The sequence below is a fragment of the Corticium candelabrum genome, chromosome 7 (genome assembly GCF_963422355.1).
Source record: "Corticium candelabrum chromosome 7, ooCorCand1.1, whole genome shotgun sequence".
Classification (NCBI taxonomy): domain Eukaryota; kingdom Metazoa; phylum Porifera; class Homoscleromorpha; order Homosclerophorida; family Plakinidae; genus Corticium; species Corticium candelabrum.
This window is the reverse complement of record NC_085091.1, coordinates 5178823-5186376: the sequence shown is the minus strand read 5'-3', so window position 1 is coordinate 5186376 and position 7554 is coordinate 5178823. Positions and strand designations below refer to the sequence as shown.

General features: G+C 31.1%; 1 long non-coding RNA gene across 1 annotated transcript; it reads right to left on the bottom strand.

Moving 5' to 3' along the window:
* Positions 1-6103: 6103 nt before the first annotated feature.
* LOC134182617 (uncharacterized) lies at positions 6104-7164 on the bottom strand. Its single transcript, XR_009970373.1, has 3 exons — positions 7103-7164; positions 6912-7003; positions 6104-6662 (listed from the first exon to the last, which is right to left on the bottom strand). It is a non-coding gene; the product is annotated as an uncharacterized LOC134182617 (long non-coding RNA).
* Positions 7165-7554: the final 390 nt, after the last annotated feature.

The window sequence follows — 7554 nt, the reverse complement described above, 5'->3', positions numbered from 1 at the left end:
TATAAAATGGTTGAATATTGTAAGTAAACATTCCTTACATTCTAATTATATTTCTATCGATGGTTTGAGTTGGGGAAGATATCTACTATGTTTGAATTCAATTGAAAGTTGTCTTCCCTCAATACTAGTCATTCGGATTTCTGAAGTCTGTCGAATAGTGTTGACATATCTGACCAGTACTTTGGCAAATATGTAGTTTCACAAGAAAAACTTTGCATACAAACTTCTATTTACTATATCAATGTTTTGAGAAAGTTTTAATGATTGATATTAAAATCTACATATTACAATTATTTTGATTCAACTCTGGCTGTGGAGTAACAATGTACAGTAAGACTTGTATCTAGCAATAGGATAATATAAAATGATTGAATATTGTAAATACACATTCTTTACATTCTAATTATATTTCTATCGATGGTTTGAGTTGGGTAAGATATCTACTATGTTTGAATTCAATTGAAAGTTGTCTTCCCTCAGTACTAGTCATTCGAATGTCTAAAGTCTGTCGACTAGTGTTGACATATCTGACCACAACTTTGGCAAATGTGTAGTTTCACAAGAAAAACTTTGCATACAAACTTCTATTTACTATATCAATGTTTTGAGAAAGTTTTAATGATTGATATTAAAATCTACATATTACAATTATTTTGATTCAACTCTGGCTGTGGAGTAACAATGTACAGTAAGACTTGTATCTAGCAATAGGATAATATAAAATGATTGAATATTGTAAATACACATTCTTTACATTCTAATTATATTTCTATCGATGGTTTGAGTTGGGTAAGATATCTACTATGTTTGAATTCAATTGAAAGTTGTCTTCCCTCAGTACTAGTCATTCGAATGTCTAAAGTCTGTCGACTAGTGTTGACATATCTGACCACAACTTTGGCAAATGTGTAGTTTCACAAGAAAAACTTTGCATACAAACTTCTATTTACTATATCAATGTTTTGAGAGAGTATTAATGATTGATATTAAAATCTACATATTACAATAATTTTAATTCAACTCTGGCTGTGGAGTAACAATGCACAGTAAAACCTGTATCTAGCAATAGGATAATATAAAATGGTTGAATATTGTAAATAAACATTCCTTACATTCTAATTATATTTCTATCGATGGTTTGAGTTGGGTAAGATATCTACTAAGTTTGAATTCAATTGAAAGTTGTCTTTCATCAATATTAGTCATTCGAATTTCTGAAGTCTGTCGACTAGTGTTGACATATCTGACCACAACTTTGGCAAATATGTAGTTTCACAAGAAAAACTTTGCATACAAACTTCTATTTACTATATCAATGTTTTGAGAGAGTTTTAATGATTGATATTAAAATCTACATATTACAATAATTTTAATTCAACTCTGGCTGTGGAGTAACAATGTACAGTAAAACCTGTATCTAGCAATAGGATAATATAAAATGATTGAATATTGTAAATAAACATTCTTTACATTCTAATTATATTTCTATCGATGGTTTGAGTTGGGTAAGATGTCTACTATGTTTGAATTCAATTGAAAGTTGTTTTCCCTCAGTACTAGTCATTCGAATGTCTAAAGTCTGTCAACTAGTGTTGACATATCTGACCACAACTTTGGCAAATATGTAGTTTCACAAGAAAAACTTTGCATACAAACTTCTATTTACTATATCAATGTTTTGAGAAAGTTTTAATGATTGATATTAAAATCTACATATTACAATAATTTTAATTCAATTCTGGCTGTGGAGTAACAATAAGACTTGTAGCTAGCAATAGGATAATATAAAATGATTGAATATTGTAAATAAACATTCCTTACATTCTAATTATATTTCTATCGATGGTTTGAGTTGGGTAAGATATCTACTAAGTTTGAATTCAATTGAAAGTTGTCTTCCCTCAATAATAGTCATTCGAATTTCTGAAGTCTGTCGACTAGTGTTGACATATCTGACCACTACTTTGGCAAATATGTAGTTTCACAAGAAAAACTTTGCATACAAACTTCTATTTACTATATCAATGTTTTGAGAGAGTTTTAATGATTGATATTAAAATCTACATATTACAATAATTTTGATTCAACTCTGGCTGTGGAGTAACAATGTAGAGTAAAACCTGTATCTAGCAATAGGATAATATAAAATGGTTGAATATTGTAAATAAACATTCCTTACATTCTAATTATATTTCTATCAATGGTTTGAGTTGGGTAAGATATCTACTAAGTTTGAATTCAATTGAAAGTTGTCTTTCCTCAATAATAGTCATTCGAATTTCTGAAGTCTGTCGACTAGTGTTGACATATCTGACAACAACTTTGGCAAATATGTAGTTTCACAAGAAAAACTTTGCATACAAACTTCTATTTACTATATCAATGTTTTGAGAAAGTTTTAATGATTGATATTAAAATCTACATATTACAATAATTTTAATTCAACTCTGGCTGTGGAGTAACAATGTACAGTAAAACCTGTATCTAGCAATAGGATAATATAAAATGGTTGAATATTGTAAATAAACATTCTTTACATTCTAATTATATTTCTATCGATGGTTTGAGTTGGGTAAGATATCTACTATGTTTGAATTCAATTGAAAGTTGTCTTCCCTCAATACTAGTCATTCGAATTTCTGAAGTCTGTCGACTAGTGTTGACATATCTGACAACAACTTTGGCAAATGTGTAGTTTCACAAGAAAAACTTTGCATACAAACTTCTATTTACTATATCAATGTTTTGAGAGAGTTTTAATGATTGATATTAAAATCTACATATTACAATAATTTTAATTCAACTCTGGCTGTGGAGTAACAACGCACAGTAAAACATGTATCCAGCAATAGAATAATATAAAATGGTTGAATATTGTAAGTAAACATTCCTTACATTCTAATTATATTTCTATCGATGGTTTGAGTTGGGGAAGATATCTACTATGTTTGAATTCAATTGAAAGTTGTCTTCCCTCAATACTAGTCATTCGAATTTCTGAAGTCTGTCGACTAGTGTTGACATATCTGACCACAACTTTGGCAAATGTGTAGTTTCACAAGAAAAACTTTGCATACAAACTTCTATTTACTATATCAATGTTTTGAGAGAGTTTTAATGATTGATATTATAATCTACATATTACAATAATTTTGATTCAACTCTGGCTGTGGAGTAACAATGTACAGTAAGACTTGTATCTAGCTATAGAATAATATAAAATGGTTGAGTATTGTAAATACACATTCTTTACATTCTAATTATATTTCTATCGATGGTTTGAGTTGGGTAAGATATCTACTAAGTTTGAATTCAATTGAAAGTTGTCTCCCCTCAATAATAGTCATTCGGATTTCTGAAGTCTGTCGAATAGTGTTGACATATCTGACCAGTACTTTGGCAAATATGTAGTTTCACAAGAAAAACTTTGCATACAAACTTCTATTTACTATATCAATGTTTTGAGAAAGTTTTAATGATTGATATTAAAATCTACATATTACAATTATTTTGATTCAACTCTGGCTGTGGAGTAACAATGTACAGTAAGACTTGTATCTAGCAATAGGATAATATAAAATGATTGAATATTGTAAATACACATTCTTTACATTCTAATTATATTTCTATCGATGGTTTGAGTTGGGTAAGATATCTACTATGTTTGAATTCAATTGAAAGTTGTCTTCCCTCAGTACTAGTCATTCGAATGTCTAAAGTCTGTCGACTAGTGTTGACATATCTGACCACAACTTTGGCAAATGTGTAGTTTCACAAGAAAAACTTTGCATACAAACTTCTATTTACTATATCAATGTTTTGAGAGAGTATTAATGATTGATATTAAAATCTACATATTACAATAATTTTAATTCAACTCTGGCTGTGGAGTAACAATGCACAGTAAAACCTGTATCTAGCAATAGGATAATATAAAATGGTTGAATATTGTAAATAAACATTCCTTACATTCTAATTATATTTCTATCGATGGTTTGAGTTGGGTAAGATATCTACTAAGTTTGAATTCAATTGAAAGTTGTCTTTCATCAATATTAGTCATTCGAATTTCTGAAGTCTGTCGACTAGTGTTGACATATCTGACCACAACTTTGGCAAATATGTAGTTTCACAAGAAAAACTTTGCATACAAACTTCTATTTACTATATCAATGTTTTGAGAGAGTTTTAATGATTGATATTAAAATCTACATATTACAATAATTTTAATTCAACTCTGGCTGTGGAGTAACAATGTACAGTAAAACCTGTATCTAGCAATAGGATAATATAAAATGATTGAATATTGTAAATAAACATTCTTTACATTCTAATTATATTTCTATCGATGGTTTGAGTTGGGTAAGATATCTACTAAGTTTGAATTCAATTGAAAGTTGTCTTCCCTCAATACTAGTCATTCGAATTTCTGTAGTCTGTCGACTAGTGTTGACATATCTGACCACAACTTTGGCAAATATGTAGTTTCACAAGAAAAACTTTGCATACAAACTTCTATTTACTATATCAATGTTTTGAGAGAGTTTTAATGATTGATATTAAAATCTACATATTACAATAATTTTGATTCAACTCTGGCTGTGAAGTAACAATGTACAGTAAGACTTGTATCTAGCAATAGGATAATATAAAATGATTGAATATTGTAAATACACATTCTTTACATTCTAATTATATTTCTATCGATGGTTTGAGTTGGGTAAGATATCTACTATGTTTGAATTCAATTGAAAGTTGTCTTCCCTTAATACTAGTCATTTGAATTTCTGAAGTCTGTCGACTAGTGTTGACATATCTGACCACAACTTTGGCAAATGTGTAGTTTCACAAGAAAAACTTTGCATACAAACTTCTATTTACTATATCAATGTTTTGAGAAAGTTTTAATGATTGATATTAAAATCTACATATTACAATAATTTTAATTCAACTCTGGCTGTGGAGTAACAATGTACAGTAAGACTTGTATCTAGCAATAGGATAATATAAAATGATTGAATATTGTAAATAAACATTCCTTACATTCTAATTATATTTCTATCGATAGTTTGAGTTGGGTAAGATATCTACTAAGTTTGAATTCAATTGAAAGTTGTCTCCCCTCAATAATAGTCATTCGAATTTCTGAAGTCTGTCGAATAGTGTTGACATATCTGACCACCACTTTGGCAAATATGTAGTTTCACAAGAAAACTTTGCATACAAACTTCTATTTACTATATCAATGTTTTGAAAGAGTTTTAATGATTGATATTAAAATCTACATATTACAATAATTTTAATTCAACTCTGGCTGTGGAGTAACAATGTACAGTAAGACTTGTATCTAGCAATAGGATAATATGAAATGGTTGAATATTGTAAATACACATTCTTTACATTCTAATTATATTTCTATCGATGGTTTGAGTTGGGTAAGATATCTACTATGTTTGAATTCAATTGACAGTTGTCTTCCCTCAATATCAGTCATTCGAATTTCTGAAATCTGTCAACTAGTGTTGACATATCTGACCACCACTTTGGCAAATATGTAGTTTCACAAGTAAAAGTTTGCATACAAACTTCTATTTACTATATTAATGTTTTGAGAAAGTTTTAATGGTTGGTATTGATATTACTGACAATTATTTTGATTCAACTCTGGCTGTGTACAGCAAAACCTGAATGTAGCTATAGCATAATAGAAAATGATTGAATATTGTAAATACACATTCTTTACATTCTAGTTATATTTCTATTGATGGTTTGAATTAGGTAAGATATCTACTAAGTTTAAATTCAATTGAAAGTTGTCTTCTCTCAATACAAGTCATTCGAATTTTGAAATGTTGAAAAGTGTGGACATATCTGACCCCCACTTTGACAAATATGTAGTTTCACAAGTAAAACTTTGCATACAAACTTCTATTTGCTGTACCAATATTTTGAAAAAGGTTTAATGATTGATATCAATATCAACATCTACCTTTAGTATAATTACTTTGATCCAACTGATCGTCAAATGAAGAAAGCGGTACAGCAAAATCTTGATGTAGTTATGTTATATGGTTGACTATAAATTGATACACACACTTTCCATTCTAGTTATATTTGTATCAATTAAGATCACATGCAGCGTGGTCTCTATAATTACAGATCTATTTCAATATCATTGAGAGTTTCAACAATTACATGTCTCCCCTTACAATTAAGTATTGATGCACACCTGCAAAGCAATTTATTCACAGAAAGTAGCTCAAGATATTCTAGCCTTTGCGCTAACTACAGGTCTCGGCCAGTTTATGATCACATCGTCTTGCATAGCTGCTTCAACATGAACACAAAGACCAACATTTCTTAGTGGATGAACAACTGATGCTGTTAGTTCATGTTCAAACTTATCATCCTTCAAGCTGGGTTCCAATAGACAGAAATATGTACAATATTTCAGCATATGGATAATCACCTCTCGTAAACTTGCATAATTGTTTCTCCTAAATAGTATGTCATACTTCAATGAAGACTATTGATCATTTCCTATACAACCAATCTTGTGAATGTGAGAACATCTATCTCAACAGATATGCTGGCATCAAACAGACCCTTCAAGTCATCTGGAACTCTATGTGACATCTTCCAGTCTCAATGATGTTTGCTTTCTAGAAAGACACAGGTGAAAGAGCAAATGTATCTTCAGAGAGGATTCAACATGTTACCACTGCAAATTAACGTTCCTTAATTAAAGCATAAACGTGTGTGTGTATGTGTGTGTGTGTGTGTGTGTGTGTGTGTGTGTGTGTGTGTGTGGTGTGTGTGTGTGTGGTGTGTGTGGTGTGTGTGTGTGCGTGTGTGTGTGTGTGTGTGTGTGTGTGTGTGCGTGTGTGTGTGCGAGCGCGTGCGTGTGTTACTTTCTCAGTTGTGTTAGCGCTGGTTCGATTCTTCTATCCGGGAGAGTCCGTTTTCCATGAGCACGAGCTTTGGTGAGCTGTGAACAAAGTGTCTAGAAACAAGCACAAACGCAGATAGATCACAGAGTAACTTTACTAGCTAGAGAATCACTATAGTTGTTGAATAAATATAACTGTTGACAGTAAATTACCGAGGAAACAGCGACGAATTCACTCCATACGCGACTCTGCACAGCCACACCGATTATTTCCCTTAGCACGCATGCGTAAATAACCTACATTGTCTGGACAGCGAGCGGCCGTCTCACGAGCATGATCTTTTGAGGGTCATGATAAAAGATCAAGAACTTGATGAGACTAGATCAGGAGGCTCATGAGAAAGGTCATATCTCATGATCTCGTACGCATGAACTTCGGCTCATGAGTCATAATTCTCATGAGGATTGTCTCAATTTCCTCATGAGAAAGGGGCGTAGCTCATGAGCAAATTGGGACAAAAGCTCATGGTATTTTCTGCATGGGATATGATGATGTTTCACACACGTGTATGTGTGTAAAAATTTTAATAATTTATAAGTATATATGTATATATAGGTACGTATGTAGCTGTGTAGGCATATAAACGCGCAATGATCGGCTTTCG